Source organism: Astatotilapia calliptera, chromosome 7 (assembly GCF_964374335.1).
Source record: "Astatotilapia calliptera chromosome 7, fAstCal68.1, whole genome shotgun sequence".
NCBI lineage: Eukaryota > Metazoa > Chordata > Actinopteri > Cichliformes > Cichlidae > Astatotilapia > Astatotilapia calliptera.
The window spans coordinates 44,522,514-44,546,277 of NC_137428.1; the positions used below are offsets into that span (position 1 = coordinate 44,522,514).

At 39.8% G+C, this 23,764-nt stretch overlaps 1 protein-coding gene and 1 long non-coding RNA gene across 3 annotated transcripts in view; both read right to left on the reverse strand.

The window, feature by feature from the left end:
* LOC113026231 (metabotropic glutamate receptor 8-like) overlaps nt 1-23,764 on the reverse strand; it is a 155,749-nt gene that overhangs the window by 103,830 nt on the left and 28,155 nt on the right. The window lies entirely within an intron of this gene.
* On the reverse strand, nt 20,697-23,762 carry LOC145430128 (uncharacterized). Its single transcript, XR_013910547.1, has 4 exons — nt 23,013-23,762; nt 22,503-22,655; nt 22,048-22,138; nt 20,697-21,447 (listed from the first exon to the last, which is right to left on the reverse strand). It is a non-coding gene; the product is annotated as an uncharacterized LOC145430128 (long non-coding RNA).

Sequence of the window (23,764 nt, forward strand, 5' to 3'; positions counted from 1 at the left end):
CTCCAGTCCAAAGTCCATTCCTTTCTCCGCATTGATCCATGTTTCAGAAATGGCAATAATTCCAAATGGATTTGTCAACTCATTTAGATATTCCTTTATATTGTTGAAGTTGGCATACAGACTTCTGCTATTAAAATGGATTATTGATATGCAAGTAATCCATTTTACTTGCATATCAAAACTGTAAATTGCGAATGCTCTAGAATTCGCAATTTACAGTTTACAGGTGAAGATTTTTCCGCAATTTTCGTGAATCGCCTGTTTTTAACTTAAATAACTTAAAACAACCAAAATAAATGTGAATCGATTCATACGTTTAACATTATTCATGCAATCACATGAATACATGTGATTGTTCGACAGAAAGTACTTAGAAACAGCATAGTAAAAAAGTTCTGGTGTGAATGGGTGAATGAGGCAAGTTGTGTAAAGCACTTTGAGTGCTTAGCATAGAAAAGCGCTGTATAAGAACCAGTCCATTTACTATTTACCATCACTTTGTCACATTTATGGACAACATTGGGGGCCATGTGGTAAATATCCAGTTATAAAAACAGTGAGATGAAACTGTCAATCCAGATTTAAATTTGCAGGGTAACTGTTTTAGTCCAAAATCATGCATGGAGGAAGATGGCTACAGCCAATCGCGTTCTTAGTGAATACCTCAGGCAGCAGAAACCCAAGAAAGAAGAGGAGCAAGGAGAAGAACCATCATGGAATATGCACTGTATGTACCACCGGCAGAGAGAAGAAGTGGCTGTCTGAAAGACAGCACAGAAGAACTTGTTGGGTCTGTGTTTCCACATGCCCCGCTAGTTTAGAGACTTATTCCTCATGAAGAACACAAGACATAACAGAACACCTTCAACCGGTCTTTTAACTCGCTAACGAGGGAAGCCTTGGTCAGAACCAGGCGGTGGAGCATAATACTCATCACCTGTCTCTAGCCCAAATCCTTCAAAGAGTAGCTGTCCTCGTAGCCTTTTTATTGACATGACAGTTACAGTACACATCACAGCACAAGCACCTCCCCTCATAAAACCCCCCTTGGTTACAAAGACAAGGCACTGTGTGTGTGAGTGTGTGTACGCGTGTGTGTGCGTGTGTGTTAAAACCATTTTAAAACTTTTGTTTGTTTTAAATATCAAGGTGGGGTACAACTGTTATTCCCAAACAATCATAAGGCTACTTTTTGAACCACCCCACACACAGCTGGACACAGACAGGATTTTGGTTTCTACTGTGTTCAGCGTTATATCTTTAGCAATGAGGTAAGGTTCTTTCGGCAGAGGAAACATGCAGTTCCTCTGAGAGCTTGGCTCAACACAGCTAATTACTAACCATTCTTGAAATAACAATAGGCAGACAGATTTAATTGCTGGGTTTTTAGGGGCGACTGTGGAGGCGAGAGCTGCAGCTCATTACGTATGGGTAAGTGCAGAATTTCAGCAGGTTTGGAGGATTTGATGGGGGTGAAGAAGAAAATTACCACCTTTTAGAATGAAGCAAGGAAATGTTAAGTGTAGCTGTTAGGCTTTTTATTTCTTAAAGTGAAGAGGATATACTAAGAAACTTTTACTAAAACACCCATTTACTTTTTTCCCATTTAAATCAGAATTTGCTTTTTTTTTTCTCCCAACACACAAAAATATATTGTTGTACTATTTTTCCTACATTTCTAAATCCTCTGATGATACTTCCACCAAGCGATAAACTATGAGAGGGACATTATGTTCTCACACAACAGATTTAAATTCCAAGTTAGCTTCCAGTCTGACCAGTTTCACACTTTACAAAGTCTCCATGTTTCTGCAGCCAGTCTCCATCTGATCTAAAACACCCCAGTTTAACAGGATTTCTGACATACCTTCTGTCCTGCCAATTGTTTTTGGCCAACTTGATATCTTTCTGAAACTGGAGTTTCTGCTCCACAGGGGCCCTTTGAGGTTGGTTCTCTATCTCCCATTACTTTATAAAAATCAGGGGGGATTCAATGGGACAAAAAATCAACTGATGCTGTCCTACAGTATATCCAACTAGATGATCAGGTGAAGAAACTTTACCAAGACTAGAATTACAGTTTCTGTGTGTTTAATTATTATTTGCTGCCACTATAGTATTACACATTCATGAATACTCGTGGCCAATTCCTGTGTCCTAGAAATTGAATTTATACATACAACTAGTTTGCAAAACCAAATTTGAGACCTTCAGAATATATCTTCTCTTGGCTGCAGTAAAACTGTGGCCTGGTTCAAAGTGTTTCTGCACACCTTTGTCTGCACAATGCACACACTCAATCATCATTATTGTTATGTAAGAGGCATGAATTTAAGGGCTCTCTCTGTCACTGCAATGAAATACCTGTTGGTAGAGTTAACTTCAGCAACTCTGATAAATGCTAAAAAACATACACACTTTTTTTTAATCTCCACAATGGCATTAACGTCTGTAATGTACAGACAAGCTAATAAATACAACACAACAATGTAATGACAACAAAATGATTTAAATGCTGGTGTATGTGACTCTCGGACCATATTTTAAATTCTGAGGAATAATTAATGAATTGAAAGTGTGAATAAAAGTGAGAGGCATGCTAACACCAGTCAAAACACAAACTAGTACTGTGGTGTGTCGGTAAACTTATGCAGAGGAAGAAGAGAAGAGGTACATACATAGATATTAAATCTACATGGCACTTTCTTCTCAAACCCTATTTTATGTCGAATGACTTTATTACTTTAGTAATAATGTTTCACATACCCACTAAGCTGATCTGACCAACTGCACACTGTTGTAGCTATAAAAAAAGGTTTGAATTGAACACGACACAGTGCTTCACACTACTGAAGTAGAATAATTTACAGAATGAAGCTGACAAATCGCTACAAATACAGTGAGTCATAAAAGGTAATTCTTATCAAAGTTCAGAGGTTATATTTAAATACCAGCAAAGAGCACGTCAACAAAACATTCAACAGCACAATTTTTAAAATATATTATGGGGTTTTTTAGTCTTTTGGGTTTGTTTTTGTTAGGACAGTGGAGAGAAGACATGAAAGCTGGGGGGAAACACACAGTGAATGGCCTCAGGGCCGACTTAAACACAGGCCTCTGTATAAGCCTTGCCGCATAAGATTCATCTGCTTAACCCTGTGAGCTAAACTGGCATGTGAAAAGCACAGGGTGGGTTTTAAACTAGTGTACCAATTTGCTTTTCATCTTCATCAACTGAATTCAATATTTGCATTGTTTTTCTGCTTTTTTTAAAGCACTGGCTATGTTTAATTGAAAAAAAAAAATTGCAAATCATCACAAAGCGCACACTGTTGTTTTTTGTATTTGGTTTTTGTCTTTGTGTGTTTATCTGTATTTATGGAAGCCCGTTTCCACCACTTAAAAAAAAAAAGTATCCGTTACTCAAAATTTCGAGTCATCGTTCTCAAAATTTTGACTTATTAACTCAAAATTCTGATTTATTAACTTGAAATTTCGACTTATTAATTGGAAATTTCGAGTTACTATTCTCAAAATTTTGAGTTCGAGTTAGCTCTGCCAATCAGTAATCTACAGTGGGGCAAAAAAGTATTTAGTCAGCCACCGATTGTGCAAGTTTCCCCACTGAAAATGATGACAGAGGTCAGTAATTTGCACCAGAGGTACACTTCAACTGTGAGAGACAGAATGTGAAAAAAAAAATCCATGAATCCACATGGTAGGATTTGTAAAGAATTTATTCGTAAATTAGGGTGGAAAATAAGTATTTGGTCACCTCAAACAAGGAAAATCTCTGGCTCTCACAGACCTGTAACGTCTTCTGTAAGAAGCTTTTCTGTCCCCCACTCGTTACCTGTATGAATGGCACCTGTTCGAACTCATCATCTGTATAAAAGACACCTGTCCACAGCCTCAAACAGTCAGACTCCAAACTCCGCCATGGCCAAGACCAAAGAGCTCTCGAAGGACACCAGGAAAAGTATTGTAGACCTGCACCAGACTGGGAAGAGTGAATCTACAATAGGCAAGCAGCTTGGTGTGAAAAAATCAACTGTGGGAGCAATCATCAGAAAATGGAAGACATACAAGACCACTGATAATCTCCCACGATCTGGGGCTCCACGCAAGATCTCATCCCGTGGGGTCAAAATGATCATGAGAACGGTGAGCAAAGATCCCAGAACCACACGGGGGGACCTGGTGAATGACCTGCAGAGAGCTGGGACCAAAGTAAAAAAAGGTCACCATCAGTAACACACTACAACGGCAGGGAATCAAATCCCGCAGTGCCAGACGTGTTCCGCTGCTGAAGCCAGTGCATGTCCAGGCCCGTCTGAAGTTTGCCAGAGAGCACATGGATGATACAGCAGAGGATTGGGAGAATGTCATGTGGTCAGATGAAACCAAAGTAGAACTTTTTGGTATAAACTCAACTCGTCGTGTTTGGAGGAAGAAGAATACTGAGTTGCATCCCAAGAACACCATACCTACTGTGAAGCATGGGGGTGGAAACATCATGCTATGGGGCTGTTTTTCTGCCAAGGGGACAGGACGACTGATCCGTGTTAAGGACAGAATGAATGGGGCCATGTATCGTGAGATTTTGAGCCAAAACCTCCTTCCATCAGTGAGAACTTTGAAGATGAAACGAGGCTGGGTCTTCCAACATGACAATGATCCAAAACACACCGCCCGGGCAACAAAGGAGTGGCTCCGTAAGAAGCATTTGAAAGTCCTGGAGTGGCCTAGCCAGTCTCCAGACCTCAACCCCATAGAAAATCTGTGGCGGGAGTTGAAAGTCCGTGTTGCTCGGCGACAGCCCCAAAACATCATTGCTCTCGAGAAGATCTGCATGGAGGAATGGGCCAAAATACCAGCTACTGTGTGTGCAAACCTGGTAAAGACCTATAGTAAACGTTTGACCTCTGTTATTGCCAACAAAGGTTATGTTACAAAGTATTGAGTTGTATTTTTGTTATTGACCAAATACTTATTTTCCACCCTGATTTACGAATAAATTCTTTACAAATCCTACCATGTGGATTCATGGATTTTTTTTTCACATTCTGTCTCTCACAGTTGAAGTGTACCTCTGGTGCAAATTACTGACCTCTGTCATCATTTTAGGTGGGGGAACTTGCACAATCGGTGGCTGACTAAATACTTTTTTGCCCCACTGTACATGGAATGCGCACTCAAAACCGGATCGCAAGAGTACGTTTGCTGATAGTAACGCCACGTGATTCAGCTAATAACACAAGGATTTCATCATTTGTGAAGCCACGCTGAAAATAATCAGCAATTTGTGCGTTCATGACTGGCTGTAATACTGGTAGCTTAGCTGTAGCATTTGTAGCTGAGGGCTTCAGCTTCCAGGTAACAAGAAAATGACATCATTCAGCACTAACTCGAAATTTCGAGTTATTAACTAAAGAATATTTGCAAAAAGTAAGTCGAAATTTCGAGTTATGGATACTTTTTTTTTTTGTGGTGGAAACGGGCTTCCATACTTATTAGTGCTGTACAATCAGCCCTGTTTGTTGTTTTGTTTCTTCCCTGTCAGTTGTGAGTTTATCTTAGACCCCAGGAAGACAGGGCTAGAAGTCTGTCAATAACCCCCTAACATTGTCAGGGTCAAATGGAAGACGTCAACTTGTCAGCAAACACTTGGCAACTGCTGGCTAGACAGCAATGAAACCGTGAAATGTGTGACAGAAACCCAAAATGATATGAACTATAAAATGGAAACTAAGTAGCTGCTGCTTCTTTTACCACTATGAAGCAGTGAAAATAGATTGTGAATAGAATGTGAAGTAGAGAAAATAGAATTCATGACAAATGTCACAAATCTTACGATCAGAAGCTGCAAAGCAGTTAAAGATAATCTACCTTCAGAGGCTGTCAGGTTTTTGTTAAACTGATGATTTCACTTTAGACAGGGAGAAAGAATCAAAGGAGCACTTTTTAAATCAGAGTATGGCATCAAATCAATTAAACTTCTGAATTATTATTCAGGTTAATTAAGCCAAGTGGGGTGTTAATCAGTTTCAGCTGCTTTGTTGTTAATGAAATTAACAACAGGTACACTTGACGAGCAACAATGACACAAACAACAAAACAGGAATAGTTTCAAACGTCAGGGACCAGGGACATTTTTCCCTCCTCATCTTTTCTCTTTTGCATTTGACTACAGGTCAGAGTCCTTGCTGGTAGCTTGAGGCATACCTAGACTGTACAGAATGGCACATCAACACATGTCATTGCCAAAAGGTTTGCTTTGTATCTCAGCATGATCTGAAATGCATGGGAGACAGGCAGTTACTCTAGGAGAGCTGGTCAGGGCTTCAAGAGGGTGGAATCAGGGGCCAGTGCCCTCTAGTGCTATTGAATACCATAACTGGCATCCTGTGGTTTTAAGAGCAGGGTCAGGCAGGCAAGTAGGTTTAACCTGAATATATGGGAGGGAAGTGAAGTGGAAACTGGAAAAGCCACGGAAGATGTTAAGCTGCTTAAAATATTGTTTAACATGACCAGTTTGGTTGTGGGCCAGTCATGGGCTAGGGATGCATATCCCTGGAAGGATGCACATACCTCTACAGGCAAGGCAACAGCACCCTGAATGCCATGAGGGGTCAGAATGAAATCCTGGACCCATCATCAGACTCTAAGCTTGTGCAGTGGATCTTCAGTTGCTCCTGGTGTGCAACAATGCCCAACCTCATCCAGTAAGCAGTTTTTGAAGGATAAGGAAACTGTTACCACTGACTGGCCCACATGCTTTCCTGACCTAAATCCAACAGAGCACCACTAGCATATTATGTTTTGGAACATCCAACACCGCCAGGTAACACGCCCGATTGTCCAGAAGTTCCAATCTGGGAGGAGACTCCTTGTAGATAATACAAACTACTGAAAACCATTTTGAGTTACTGCTATGAAATTTTGGGAAAATAGACTATTCTGCCCTCATTTTTTAACTTTGATTTTTGAGGTGTTTTTCATTTCAGCCCCATGTAAGTTGATCACAAGGGCCACTACTGAGGAAGGCTGCGCAGAGGGTAATTAACACAGACCAAAAAATTATTGGCTGCAATCTGTCACCCCTGGACACTATTACCAGCTCCTCCTGTCTCAGGGAAACCAGGGCCATCACAGGTGACACCTTGCACCCCGCCTACCACCTGTTTGATCTACTGCCCTGTGGTCAACGCCTCAGGTCAATCAGGTCCCACACCTCCAGACTCACAAACAGCTTCTTCCCCTAGACCATTCAGACTCTTAACAATCATTATTCCCCCACACCTCACCCCTGCCCACTCACCTCACCAATCTGGGCCATGGTCTAAGTAACTCTCATCACTCAGACACATGGACTGAGACCAAATCCTTTTGCACTGCTTCCAAGCACTTTGCGCTCCAATGTGTGCCTTTCTCTTGTTTTGTATATATTCCTCCTAACTGTATATATTTCTTCTGTTTGTTATTTATTCCTGCTGTCTTACTATTTATATTTTATTCCTGCAGAGTTAGCGTGGAGAACCCATGATTTTGTTGTAAATGTACAATGACAATAAAGGGCTATTCTATTCTATCATATTCTATTGCTGTTGGCTCTGAAACAAGGCATTTCTGTTTTAGTCATTTATTCAGCAAACCTTTCCATAAATTTATAGAAATCGTGTCTTTTGACATATTTCCATGTACTTAAGAATCATGTTATTAACATATATAAAATCATTCATTTCAACTGACTCAATTTTAGAGTGTTTCTCTACTCTATGATATCTTATATACACTACTGTTTTACTTGAGGGAGTTGATGTTGTAATTAGATTTATTTGCTGTCTGGATTAAATTGTTCTACATTGTCTCATGATGTGTATTTTCTTATTCATAGTTTTTTTCTGACCTGCCATGGACATTTGCATATGCTCATTAATATGCACTGTCCCTTTAAAATGAATAAGTAAATATCAAGATTTAAGCCAGCTACAGCAATATTTACTGCTCCATTTGACAGGAGCATTGTTTTCTTTTTATCATATCAGCATGATTTAAAAAACAAACAAACAACAACACCATGAATATGAGCTGTTTGTACTTTCAGTTTATTTCTCCCTGACAATAACAGTGTGATGACAGGAAGCAGGTTTTCCGCTGATCTGGAGTGATGCAGGAGGATTTGCCCTGAGGATGGAAACGGACAGGGTGAGCTGGGGAGTCAGGGTTGGTATACTAATCAGTACTAAGAAGCTGTCAGGACCAACAAGTACTGTATCAGTGCTAAGGAAAAGGCTGCAGAAGATGATGTGACAAAAAACATATCAGGAGTTAATTCTCATCACCAATATTTTCATAAAAAGAAGAGATAACAGCTAGCTTGATTGCTACAAGTTCTCACTCCTCACTCTTCACATTCTCGTAAGAAACTTGACAAAAGTTCTTTTTGTAAAGACAAATTGACAAGTAAGAAAAGAAAAGCGTGTCAGGAAAACTGGGTCTGATTAGTACAGAAACCCGTTATTATTAGTTATACAGGACATAAGATTTTTATCACTTGTGGGGACCAGTTTCTCAAAGGATTTCTAGACTATTTAAAGTATGGTCAGTGATTTTTCTTGGCCAACATGACATCTTCAAATTGTTTGTTTTCACTTCCAAACACAAAACTACTGAGTTTTCTATCCAAGAGAACAAAAAAATAAACTTGAAGATTTTCTGTGTATTTGGTTTGGATAAAGGACTTTGCAGTTTTTGTTTACTTTACTGCTGACTATTGGTTTCATTTCAAATATGTCTGTCTGACTCCTGAAATTTGATGTTTTCAGATACAAAAAAGCTGCAAACTGTTGTCAAGTGAAAGCAGTAAGCAGTTTTGTCCAGTCATATACTGTAGCTCAGTTTGATGGTTGAACATTGGCTGTGTGTCACCACACACGTGTCAGTAGGGATCACATCCTATGGCAGGCAGTGAGCACCGCCCTCCCACAGCTTAACCCAAAAACGTCATGGCTACACTGGGCTGCTGTGGCGAGAGGTGAGGAGATGAATCTGAAGAAACATTTGATGATAATCTGAATCAACAATGTTAGCAACGGCATGCTGTGACATCATTATCCTAAGGCTTTGAGAGAACTAATGCAACACATCTTTGTGTTGACCCAGCATCCCATCTGAAGCCTGCAGCTGGGAACATCAGGATGCATGTGTGGAGTAACTTAGTCCATTACACACATAGCTGTGTGACCAGTGACACATTCAGCATTAAAAATAAGCCAGCTTTTTAATTCTACTTCTATAAAAGGAGGTCTAGAAAAATAGAAGAATTGATTGAAAATGTCTTTGTGTTACACAACAACACAACAGGAACACAACAAAACTGAGCTTGACAACTAGCTTGAGGAAATCTATTGTTATATATTATAGCGGTTTTCTTACAGCACCTTCAACTTCAATGCTTTAGACAAATCTCTCTACCCTCTGACCTGTAAGCTCAACAAAAGCACAAGAATAAAATAAAAACTAGAAAGCGAAAATTTCTGAAGAAATTTTAAGTGTGCCTATGCCGCCACTAATCAGTGTAGTTTGCCATTCAAACGGCTACAGAGAGCAAAACTCAGCAGAGCAGCCATTCTCCACCATGAACTATGGTAAAACCAAACACCGCTCGCACCTCACAGATGACAGCTTACAGTTTTGTGTAAAGATGGGGTGACTTCGTACAGCCCCGATTTGCAGACGCTGTGCGCAGAGGTTCATAAGCAGACCCGACAATGTTTGCATGAACACGCTTTGAAGCATTACGTTATGGACCACTTTTCACACATAGTTGCTGTACCCACACAGCCGGCTGTAGCTTTCATCTTACAGCCCGACACATACCCAAAAAAACAAAAACAAAACAAACAAAAAAAAAAAACAGAAGAGAGAGCACAGACTTTACGCCTGAGAGGCGTGATTGCAGATGCCGCTGAGATGGGTCCACCTCCCCTGCAGCGGCACTGCAGACCACGCCCTGCCACACACATCAAACACGTAAAATAAATATTTATGCACTTTTGCATTCACTTTTTGTTTTTTGTTATTTTTACACAGTGTTCTGAATAAATCCAGCTTTGTGTCTTCTTCCATTCTACCTGAAGTACGGGACAAACTGTGTTCCTTTTCAGCTCAATACGAAACGTGTAATATTTTCTCTGAATGCGGGACGATTCCGTTTGCACGGGGCGGTTGGCAACCCAATAACTAACCTTATGAATACAATAAAGTTCACCATCAGTAACACAGCACCCACCCAGCTGTACGACTTATTGGTCATGTCCAAATTCATGGGCTGCATCCTCCTGAGGCCACATTTGTAGACCGATTACGTCACAGCAACGCGCCGAAGGCTGTTCAAATTCGTAGACTGCACCTGAATGCAGCCGACAAATGCGTCCTCCTTTTCCCCGAATTTGAAGGATGGGTCGGGTGTGTCCTTCGTGGCCCACCATATCCCAGAACTCATAGCGCGGCCCAGCCAAATCAGAATCAGAAAGGGTTTTATTGCCAAATGTTGGGCAGGTTTACAACATTAAGAAATTGCTGCGGTGCTTCAGTGCAGACATACTGTCATAAATTATGCTTAAATAGACATGAAAATAAGAATAAGAATTAAAAGTTAAAAATTAAAAGTGCTAAATAGATAGGTATATACATGATATATACACATGAGTGCAGGTGGTGATCAGTGCCAAACATGGAATGATGCAGTCAACACAGCGTAGGGTCATGTGTTAGGGGTGGGAACAGTCATAAGGTTATTGTTCATGTGTCCAACAGCAGAGGGGAAGAAACTGTTCTTATGGCGAGAGGTTCTGGTGCGAATGGACCGGAGCCCCCTGCCTCCAGTTTCAAACTCCAGTTTCCAGCAATGGCGGCTGCTACTAAGTTTTAAAATTACTCTTACTAATCTTTCTGGGTCACAAAATAAACTTTTAACATATTTTCAGGCAAGAAAGTAGCTGTGTAAACATCAAATATCTGCTCGGTTTATCAAGATATCGCATATTTGCCAAAGTGCTTCAATGTTTTCGGAGACGTCTGCTACCCACCAGCTCGACAGCTAGCCGGGAGCTCGAGGGTTACTGATGCGGCCGAGAACGGCACAACTCCCGGCACATCATTTTCAGATCATCGCGGACTTTCGCTACTCGGGTTAAATGTAATATATAATTCACTTAGACAACCTACAAATGTTATTGTTGGGCTTTTTTCAGTGTTTTGTTTGTTCGTGAGTAAATCGGTTTGGCTGAGATTAAAGCTATTAGATTAGATTAGATAAAATAAAACTTTATTAATCCCCCTCCTCCTTGGTTTTTACACAGCTGACTAAACGTCAAACAGAAACCTGATTAAACAGAAGTATGAGACAGTCGAGAATTTACGCCAGTGTCCTGTTATATTTTAGATATCAAGAAGCTGACGGCTGAGTTTATAAAACTCCACCGAGACAGCGGCGATGCTAATCTGAAGGCTAGACTGTCCAATTTCACGGCAGTTTACTTCCGGCCTACCCGACCTCCTCAGGAGGATGCAGCCCATGAATTTGGACACGACCAGTGTAACTGATTGTAAAAAGTCAGCACAACGAAAATATACATAACATCTTACCTGACATTCAGTTCACCGGACACTCGTACCGGCGGCGTGAGGGTGAGGGGGGTGAAACCAGACAGAGAACCGCTGCCCTCCGTTGTAGCTCCGCGTTAGCCACCACCAAACCGAGTTATTTTTTCCACATCGAACAGCATCTGGACAATCCACCACCTTTCACTGTTCTTACCGTTACTAAAATGAATACATGAATCACCAGCCCATATAAATGAAAAATAAATCCAGCAGCCAACCAAGAGTCATTAAGAAAGACTAGGGGGTGGAACGAGAGCGTGAGCCGGCCTATGTGTGAGCCAGCCCGGCCTGGGTGTCACACAAGCCGCGCTAGCCAGCTAGCCGGCTAGCTGCCATGCGGCGCTAGCAGTAACATCGTGAGAGATATGGGACTTCTTGATAAAATATGGGACTCCTTGATAAAACGAGCAGATATTTGAAGTTTACACACCTACATTCTCGCCTGAAAACCGGTCGATCAGCGGCCGCCTCGCATGTTTCTTTCCCCACATACGAGGGGAAAGAGACACATACCGGTGGCTAGCTAGCTCCGCATTAGCCACCACCAAACAACTCAGTTTTTTCTCATCGACCAGCATCATCGGCCCATATAAATGAAAAAAAAAGTCCAGCTAAGACAAAGACTGTTTGCAGAGCGATCGGGGATGAAAGGAGTTAGAGACACCAAGCCTGGGTGCTTTTGAGTGAAGCGGCGCTAGCCGGCTAGCTAGCCAACATCGTGAAAAATCTGTTGCCAATATGGGATGTCTTGACAAAACGAGCAGATATTTGACGTTTACACACCTACATTCTCGCCTGAAAATATCTTAAAAGTTTACTTTGTGACCTAGAAACACGAATAAGAGGAATATATTAAATCAAGTGGCAGCCGCCATTGTTTGACTGGGTAGAGGCGTGCTATGAATTTGTAGGATATGCAGTTTCCCACCAAGCATACACCCTTGCCATTACCGTAACTATTCAATGCTTCGCGCAACCTTAAGAATTCCAATGGTTCCTGAAAGCACCGACGCTGTGCGCGCCGTTGATATTGTCATCATTATGGTAATCCAAATACGGGGACATACCACTAGAGCAGTGGTTCTTAACCTTGTTGGAGGTACCGAACCCCACCTTCATATGCGCATTCACTGAACCCCTCTTTAGTGAAAAATAAAATGTGATTTTTTTACTGGTGCACAAAATGAGCCATGCATGTCATGGCGAAGGCTCTGCCGAACCCCTGAGACCGACTCACCGAACCCCTAGGGTTCGATCGAACCCAGGTTAAGAACCACTGCACTAGAGTGAGCCAACACACCACAAATTAAGTTTCACTTACATTTGAAGTTAAGTTTCACTTTGCTAAGTTTCACTTTGCTTCCCATTCATTTCAATGGGCAAAAACTTGCATTAAAATATTCATATTTAAAAAACTATAGAAGTAATAAACACCAAAAGTCATAGCAACTCATTCCAGCTCCAGCCACACAAAATGATATAACATATGTGAACCTTGTCTCAAAACTGTGGGGCGAATTACGGTCCAAAATTTCAAATAATAATAATAAATCCGAGCAATAGTAATAAGTGTGCCTTTTGGCATAGGCACACTTAATAAAACGTCGATAAAAGACCAAATATTATTATTACTGTTTCGCTATCTTGTTTTGTTTTTAACTAATGTGCTCTCTTTTATAATACTGATGGAACAGCAGAGCTGGTAGGTGCAGATCTCATTAGTCCTTCTGCACAGTCACTGTTACTGATAAAAAGAGGGGGAGAGACACAGGATTTTATCCCACATAAAGCATGAAGCAAAAGTAGCATAGTCTTTGCTGGTGAGACAGAACGGATCAATGATAAAAGATTTCGCTTACTATAAATGGTCAACACAAACATACAGATCTAAGTTGAACAACACAACATAAATTGTATTATGGCATGATTTTTCACGGTTCTTTTCCTGAATGCAGAACCGTTCAAAAACTACGTCTTTCATGACTCCTTAGGTTTTTTAAAATAGATATCAAATAATTTCATAACCTTGAAAATTCCAGATAACCCCGTAAAGACTGCATGTTCTTCAAGAACTATCTTTATTATTATAGCATATTATCTTTATGCTCCAAGTATTCCCGCAAAAATGAAGATTAATGTTTCACATCAGTGTAAACACTGAGACATTGTCCAGTTAATCCTCTCGGTGCGAATTGTGACTTCTGACATAAAAAACTGGCAGAGATATAGAGAGAACAATATTAACATTAGGAATGTGAAAATGGAATCTGGGGCAAAAAGGGTGAATAAACATAGTGATTAAACCATCACAGATGGAACTGGCTTGGTAATAGCCTTTTCTACACACACGGAGCAAGAGGGAGTGAGAGAGAGAGAGCTTTAGCTGAAAGCTAGAAGCACAGTGGGGTGTGTAGTGAATTGTTTGGTTGCTTGAAAAAAATACAGTTAACCTCCTAAGACCCGAACTCTTCTATGGCATGCATTATTAATTTCTCTTTGATATTTTGTCACGGCTGCCGGGGCGAGCCATGTGGTGAAGGAGGAAAAGGACCCAAAATGCAGGCAGTTGACTGGTGATGAGAGTGACGTTTATTTACAGAAGTGGCAGTGACAGAACAGGCAGTGAGGAATGACAAATGACTGGAGAAACCTAAACTGGGAAAACTAAACAACAAACCTGAGAGCACAAGAAACGGGGCGCGTTGCCGCAGACAGAGGAACTGAACACCATGGAACACAGACAAACCAGCAACAGACAGGAGAACACACAGGGCTTAAATACACACACCAGTAATCAGGGGATGAGAGACAGGAGGGCAACACACCTGGGAGAAATCAGAGCTGACGGGACAGGGGAAACGTAACCTGAACACACTCACATGAGAGGGGGACCTTCAGAATAAAACAGGAAACTCAGACACAACCAGACAAGACACTGAACTAAACAGACAGATTCACAAGCAGACAGTGTGACACCATAGACAGACAGAACACAGTGGGACCAGGGCAGGCACAGAACAGAAACCTAACAAATGGCAAATCATAACAGAATACATACTCAGAATAAACAAAAGCATAAAGAAACACAAAACACTCAGTCGGCAGACTCAGGACCATGACATATTTAGTCTGATTGGGACCTGATGAATGTAAAAACAAAGAATTACCAGATTTTATTTTTTTTACCTAAATTTTGTTTCTAAGAAAAATGAGAGCCACATATGAGGATATTCATTTAAAATTTCGATAGAACAGTAGCAGTATAGTGTCCTCGTAAGTGGATATTAGGCCCCTGTAGAGAAAGGTTAAGTATTTTGGTCTAAATAACCCAAAATGTGATGTCCACATATGTGGACGCCAGGTCCTAGGAGGTTAAAGGTTTTGTCTCTGTCGTCAAAGCACATTGTGTTTCCTCTCCACAAGCATTTGAAATAAGTCAGAAACTCAGACAGTGAAGTGGCGGGTTGGGGGGGATTGGGTGGAGGAGGAGGGGGTATCAGTTCAGGTTTGGAATTTAACAAAAGTGGAATATTTAGTAAAGGCACATAAGTCCTGACGTCCTGTAGCGCATTCAAACTTGCAGCTGTTCACTTCAGATTTAGGTGTTAACACATGCTCACTATTTCTTGAAGCTCCCACACAGGAAGAGGCCCATTTCATCTGAAAGAAAACAGCAGGGACTTGTGCCTCAAACCTGCCACCAGCTAACATCAAGATATGATGGAATGACGAAGAAGGTCAGAATGAATGACCATAAACTGTATTTATGTAGTCAGCATTTTGTCATAAAAACAGACTGAAGTGATCTGCTATCTGTGGTGCTAAAAAAACGAGCAAATTAATACAACTAAATGTCTAGATAGGGGATGAATACGGGAGAATCTGCCACGAAGCTAAGGGAGGATTCAAGGTCACGCAATCCAGCCCTAACTATATGCTTTAGCAAAAAGGAAAGTTTCTAATCGTAAAAATAGAGAGGGTGTCTGTCTCCTGAATCCACACTGGAAGCTGTTTCCACAGAAACCAGAAAGCTGAAGGCTCTGTCTCCCATTCTACTTTTAAATATTAAATATTTTAAATGAACCACAAGTAAACCCGCAATCTGCAAACGAAGTTCTCTAATGGGTGATATGGTACGATATCCATCATTAAGATAAGATGGGGCCTAATTATTCAAGACCTTGTATGTGTCAGGAGCAGGATTTTAAATTCAATTCTGGATTTAACAGGGAGCGAATGAAGAGAAGCCGATATAGGAGAAATATGCTCTCTCTTTCTAGTCCCTGTCAGGACTCTTGCTGCAACAATTTGGCTCAACTGAAGGCTTTTCAGAGAGTTTTTAGGACATCCTGATAATAATATCTTAGAAGCCTAGAAGTAATAAATGCATGAATTACATTCAGCATCATTCTGAGACAGAATGAAGAAAGCAGTCCTGCATATTTGTTTAATATGTGCATTGAAGGACATGTCCTGGTCAAAAATGACTCCAAGGTTCCTCACAGTGTTACTAGAGACCAAAGTAATGCCATCCATAGTAAGACTTCTGGTGTGTGTTGTCTGGCTTCATGGACAGTTAAAGCTGTGTGTCATCTGCATAGCAGGGAAAATGTATGCTAGGCCTTCTGATGATCATTGATGATCATGATCCGATCATTTAGTTTTACTAGATGATGGCTGTGCTAGTCAGCCTCTCCTGACACTGCCCCAAAAGCCAAAAACCACCCTACCACAGTTTATTTTGTCGTCTACCTTTATGTGGTCAGCTAATCGATGTTCGTTCATATTCTTGCAGAGGACACATCCCCTTCTGATGCTTTAAATACATTATAAAGGGATGTAGGGTACTTCTTTAACAATGTCTCCTTACCTGATTTACAGAATTATAGTCATGTTTTATCTTACTCTATATTTAAATTGAATGTAATTAGGACATTATACCTTAGTGGCTTCTTATCTTAGTGGCCCTCCTTAGTGCCTGTGTGGTGCCACATTTGCCTCTTTTATGAAAAATCCATTCTTTGGCTTGATTCTAGAAGGAGGCAAAAACTCAGCCTCAAGGGGTAATGAGCTAGTGTACTTCTCAAGCACTGGTCCAAAGCTTGGATAAGAGGGATGTTTTTTCCAAGGAGGAGTATCTAACAAAACACCTCTTGAGGTTGTGAAGGCCTAGCAGTGTCTCCACTTTCTGAGGAGCCTTAGGGGGATCAACCTGAAGAGGGAGCTGCTGACCATCTTCTTCCGCTGCTAAATTGAGAGTGTGCTGACGTATTGCATTTCTACGTGGTTCTCGAGCTGCACCACGGCACACACAAACGCATTACAAAAGGTTATTAACATGGCCCAGAAAAGCTTTTACAGCAGGGCTATAGCCTTAGTCAATGCTGATACCTGATGTTATTTTTGCACAAACATTTTCTTACCTGCACGTACTGTGCATTTCATCTCTGAACATACTGGATATTTTATCTTCTTCACATATTGTATGTATTTTATTTTGTATAAGTGGCATTGATTTATTGTGCTTTGTCTGTCGTCATCACCGATGTGGGACAATACTAACATTTTTTGTACTATTGTATAAAATAAAACTGTGCAATGACTACAAAGAGTTAAACTTGAAAGTTGTGCTAATGCAAACATGAAGATCCCTTTACTGTGGCAACCCCTTGGGAAATAAGGGGACTACACAAAGTGCCTCTATACGGTATAGTGTCCTGTAAAATAAAACATATTTTTAAAAAGTACCCAAAAGAGCTAAAAACCAACTACAAAAGTTGCTGATCAAAATTAATGTATGTAACGTGATGTAACTTAATAGCTGGGAGAAGATTTGCTTCTTCTCTTGGTTTCATATCATCGTAAACAAATTATATTTAGCCAGAGAGACATTTTAAGACATCAACTAGGCCTTTTAGAAACTTGAATTAGGATGTTTCTATAAATTATGATATGTTCTAGACATATTAATTACTCAGTTAATCAAAAAAAATCTCATTCCTGTTCCATAGCTGAGGTACAACTGGCAACACTGAGCGGACTAGGGAAAGCCTCTCCCACAGCAGTTAGAGCTACTAACACATTCAGACATGACGGCCGAACAGCAGAGAGGAAGAGACGAGCATGGGAGTGTGTCAGAAACACAAATGAAGCATGAAGTGTGTACAAAGACAGAATAAGAAGATGGCTCCTCCATTTATGACAGAGTCTCCCAAGATGACAGCCCATCCCTCCCCGTTTGACCGACTTATTCAAGCATAAAAACCCTCGGCGTTCCAATAAATGTCTTGTTACTGTTTGATCTCATCAGTGTCACTTCCAACCCTGACTCAACACTTGCCATGCATCACCAATGCATTTTAAAACGTGTCCGTGGTGATGGGGAGGGTGGAACCAAACCCTTGAGCTTATCTGATAAATCAGGTAGCAAAGTGAATGACAAATTACCAATCGCCACAAAAAACAGCTGCACAGGAGCATCTGAGCACTTCAGATATTGAGGGAAAAAAAAGATTAGTAGCATGTGAATGTGTTTAAGTCAAACACACATTCACATCTTCTGTGTGACTCAGAGCACTTAAAGGAGAGCATCAAAGCCAAGGGTTTTTCAAGGCAAATAATAGTTTTTAAGCAAATAATGTATTCATCATCACTTAGTTATAGAAATCCAATGGAAAAACACACGGACTCTTCCCAAAAAAAAAACATCTGCTGAGTGGGTGGACGCCTGAAGGACATAGTTTAAAGAAGTTTGATTGAGAAAAACATGAAACTTTAAGATAGAATCTAAACAGATGAAAATACACTATCTTCAGTCAATAAATGTCAGAAAATATAACTTTCTCTGATTGATCTACAACATGACTAAAATTACTAAACTTTATTTTTAAAGTATATAATTACAGGGTACAGCGTAGTGGAGGTAGTATCACTATTGAAAGGGACAACTGTATTTTCCAGGAGTGACTGCAGTTCATTCAGTAGGTAGAAAATTCACCACATTCACTTTGCAACCCCTGCAGCCGAGCTGGAAAATGATAAGTGCCTAGGAACCTAGGAAAACCTTGGAAATACAACATTGACAGAGCTGCTTTGTTTTATTACTTCCGGCAACACAGAAACATGTCAGTGATAGAATCCAGTGTAGCAATATCTCAACAGACTGGAAACATATACACTCCTGCAGCGCAGATCTATAAGGTGAAGTGAAAAGATTGGCGATAGATTGGTTGGTGGTTATGAATGAGTTGCAGCTGCATTGACATTCAGAAGGTCTATAGACAATGCATGTTCAATTCCAACAGGAGAGGTAAAAGAGTCATGTTAATTGAAATTCTCTGAGATGGACAGGAGGGGAGTGAGAAAGGCAAATAAGTGCTGGAGTGGGGAAATAAGGCTGAATGAAAACCTCCAGAGTAAGAAATAATTAACTGGAAGGCATTTTAGCAATTTCAAAGTCAAACTACATGTAAATGCCCAGGCTAAGACTTGAAATAGTTGCATGTTCCTTTTTTTGACTCAACTTACACTGCTAAAAGAATTAAAGGAACACTTTGAAAACACGCATCTCAATGGCAAGAAAAAACACATCCTGGATACTTATGCTGAACTGAGTAATGTGTTAGAAAGGATGCCATGTTATTTGATGGAAAGGAAAATTATCAGCCTACAGACGGTTGTATTCAAATAAACTCTAAAAATCAAAATGAATAAATGATATACCATGCTAGTCCATTTAGCTAAAATTTTATTATAGCAATTAAAAATGGAAAAAACTCAATAGTTTTTTTTGGCATGCTCCTAACGAGACGACAGATGATGGCTCCTTCCAGATCTGGACAGATATGATCTGGACAAGATATGCCTGCATACTCTCAGGAACCCAGGCTGTTCATGCTGAATTGTGTTACAGGCAGGATATCATTTTTTGTGGCATCTCCAGATGAATTCACACCTGTCACATGTGCTCAGGGAAAATTTGTTCTCATCTGTGAAAAGCACAGTGCGCCAGTGTTGTTCTGTTAGTCTATGGCAAATGCAAATCGAGCTTCACTGTCCCAGGCAGTGAACACAGAGCCTAGTAAAAGATGTCGGGCCCTCAGGCAAATTCAACTCAATTCAGTTTTATTTATATACTGCCAAATCACAACAACAGTTGCCTCAAGGCATTTTTTCTATTGTAGTGTAAAGACCCTAAAATAATACAATCCAAGATTCCTAACAGTGTTACTAAAGGCCAAGTTAATGCCGTCCAGATCAAGTATCTGGTTACACTGAAAAAAATATGTTGTTGGATTTACTTAATTCAATGGTGGACATTTGTTGCACACAGATGTTTTGCTTTGGCAGCAACTTAAACAATTGAGTTAAATTAACACAATTTATTCATGTTCAATAAACCTGTGCAATTTGTGTTGATAAAATGTGACTTAAACATGTTTTGATGAAGTAATTTGAGCTCTTGGAATATTTTAATCCTTCACAATTTTCTCACGTTATCCCAACACGATTCAATAACTTTTACCCAATACTACTTGGTCACTTAAATACTACATGTTATCTTCAAATTACATTTTGCTATTATATTCTAGTATCAAATACACAATTTTCAAATGGAGGCCTTATAACAGATTGTATTGTTCTCTTCCAAGATGGTTGCTGGCATCCACCAGTAACCTTTCAAAACAACATGTCTAATTTCACTGCAGTAGGTAAAGAATTAAACTGACATTACTCCTCTACTGAATCTATATAAATCAACAGTTAAATAATGTCAGTTCTTCCGTGTTCTCTGGAATCAATCGCAGCAAAGAAATTAGACTGTTTCTTTTGAAAAATGTTGGGAAAGAACAATACAAAACATTCTATTTAAGGCCTCTGACATCAAGATTCAGTTAAACAACAATTATAACTAAACAATTTGAGGTAATGTTAGTTTCCATTAACATTAAATTAGGTTACTGAATTGGCAAACACCTTCCTATTAACACTACCCATTTTACCCCAATAACTAAAGAAATTAGCACTTGCAGGTCAAAAACTTTATTCAAGAGACGCAAAAATAACATTGATACAGTGACTGTCAAAAATTACAGCACTGATCATACTGTGACATCTTGGTTCAAAACAGCACACTTAGAAATATTCAACGTTCTTTACTTCAACTGAATGAAACTGAAAATACCATTTCACACGACCCATATGGGATATTTAGACTGTATAACTGTTCACGCTGCATCTCTTCACTAGTAAAAGAAAGAAAAAATACAAAGAGAAATTTAAAAATGCTGCCAAACAGACAAACAGAACTTGTACAGAGCAAAAGGAAAAACAAACAACAACAAAAAACGGCTCGTCCTCATGGCAGTTGCAGAGTATATAAAAATGAACCCTGCGATCCGTTCCTGGAATTGAGCTTCAAAAATGCAGCAGAACAAGTGTGAGATTTAAATGTCCTCTCACCTAGAGCTGGTCACCTCACATGCATAACAGTGAGCTTCGTTGCAGGAGCAGTTTTGTCTTAGTTGTGAGCTTTTCTTGAGAGCTGAGTTGCATCCAACTCCATTACCACCCATTGAATCACCTCAAAAGTGTAGCAGAGTTGTGATGGGTAACTCATGTTGAAGGAATAAAAAAGGTCCAAACAGCATGGCTACTGCAAAGGTCACGTTATCCAGATCTTGAAGAACAACATCAGAAAAGTCATTGCCTGGCGCATCTCTGGAGACAGATGTTCATTGTGGTTTTCTCAATCTGTGCAGTGGCCTCAGTCAAGTCCTGGTTAAACACAAAACATTTCTTTAAGATTCCTTTTTAAACTCATCTCTTTTGAATCTACCAGTTCTAATGTTAGAGTAATTTAAACCAATGCAAGCAACATAGTAAATAGCTATAGCCAAAGAGTGGCCTGCCATGCTGCCATTCATGGTCTAACAGAGTTTCTAAGAGAGGGTGAAAAACATAATAATTTCAAATGCTTTACATTAGTTTTTGTTAGAAAGACACCGGCCCATCAGAAATCCAGGTTATGTCACTCAGAAGATGTTAGAATTTAGACTTTCAGCCCCACAATTTGGTTAGCTGTTGGTCAGTTGGTCTTTTTTTTTTTTTCAAACAAAAGCTAATGTAAATACTGGTGGGATTTTCCTTTGTTCATTAGAATGACAAATTTAAAGTTTTTTCACACTGATGTGACCCCTAATACAGAGGTGGTGGTGGGGCCTCAAGGGCCGGCGGCCGAGTTCACTACCAGGCCTCATGTGAACTTCAAATTATTAAAGAGGACTACTGGTCCTAACCAGTCCAATGAGGATCAAGTGGATAACTAAATGCATTTTTAAAGGTTGCAAATCCACAATCTACTCATAAAACACTCACCATGAACTCCTGCACCAAGATGTTGCAATTGTCTTTCACACAGATGCGGAGCACTTTGATGAGGGACTCCGAGCATTAATGTCATCCTTGACTATTATAACAAAGAAAACAGAGATTTGTGAACTTTTCAGTAGCACAGAAGAAAATGATCCCAGACAAAAACTCTTGACTTTTTAAACCAGTCAACATGCAACACCAGCATCTACAAAGCAATATCAAAAGTTCCTGTTTGACATCAACTTTATGGATATATAGTTTCCAGAACATTTATTTTTAAAAAAAGATAAATTTTTCTCAGTGGGCCAGTAAATGCATGACGAAAATTATGGCATCCTTTTAGTGGAATCATTACTCACAGGTAATAGTTGACTGTTTCAATGGATGTAGCATAAAAATTTTACTGACCTAATGCAATACATATACACTTTGTAGTTAAAGAATTTTAAAGTTCTTACTGTCATAATGGCAGCTACATCCTTTAGCTTTGTGCCCTGTTCCCCCGATCACTTTGCAAACACTTTCAGCAGACTGTCAGAGAGAAACTCAGCTCCGTCAGAAACCTTGACTGTAAAGGCATGGTTGGGATGCACTGGAATGCTGCATTTTATCTGAAATGACATAAAATTATTTTGAAATAACAGCAGGCACTGTGCTTGGTTAATCAGTAATGTTTTGTTGAATAAAAACTGTGTTTCCAGATCTTATGGGATTAAAAAAAATCCAAAGATGTTTGTTTCTGATTTGCAACCCAACAACCCACAAGTTACAACCTCATTTCAGTTCAAGTGTGCATTAATGCGAGTCCAGTAATCACCTTTCTGGCAATACATACAGGTATAAGTTAAACCTATGGCAGATTTTGGATTTCTCAGTTGTATTAATAGGGTGAGTATGCATGCACCTAATAATTATAAAAACCCATTATAATTAAGTTACAGAAACGAAAATAGAATATACTTTCTTACCATAACACCTTGAACCCACAATCCATCAGCTGACTCCTGGTGAAATGCAGAATAGAGGTCGTCTCTCAATGTGCAGCAAAAAAAACAAAAACAAAAACAAAAGGACAGCAGGTGAGGCCAGGAGGGGTAGGGATGTAAGCTAGCATAATGCCGCTGATGATATTAGCTAAAGCTGTTCAATGTCCAAAATCTCACTAACACCACGGTGCAGTAAATACACAATGTAACTGAAGAGTCAGTTGGCAAATCTATTCACACAGAAAACCAAATTATGTTATGAGTGCCTCGTAATTAGGTTTAATGTGATATTACGGCTCTTGTGCCAAAGACAAATTCAAATGAAAAAGCGCCAATTCTTTGACAACAGATAAAACAGCAAATAAGCTAACGGCTCTTTTTTAGCATGTTACATGGCGACACTCTAGACGTTTAACTACATTTGGCTGAAATATGGTAAATATTAATTCAAAAAATCAAGACATACCAAAAATGTAGAGTTGGCTGCTCGACTTGACTGAGATGGATGCCTTTTTTAAACCACGATCCAAAGCCCGCGAGATGAAATCACGCGTGGTTTCACGAGATTTAACGTTGCTATCTTATTGACTTACTTCACCTGAACATGATATGAACAATTTAATACACCCTTTCTGCATATCATGTAGTTTTTACACTATATAGTTACATTTAACTTTAAAACATGAGGCAATTGTGTTAAATACATGCAAGATGCTTACATAAATCCAAGCGAT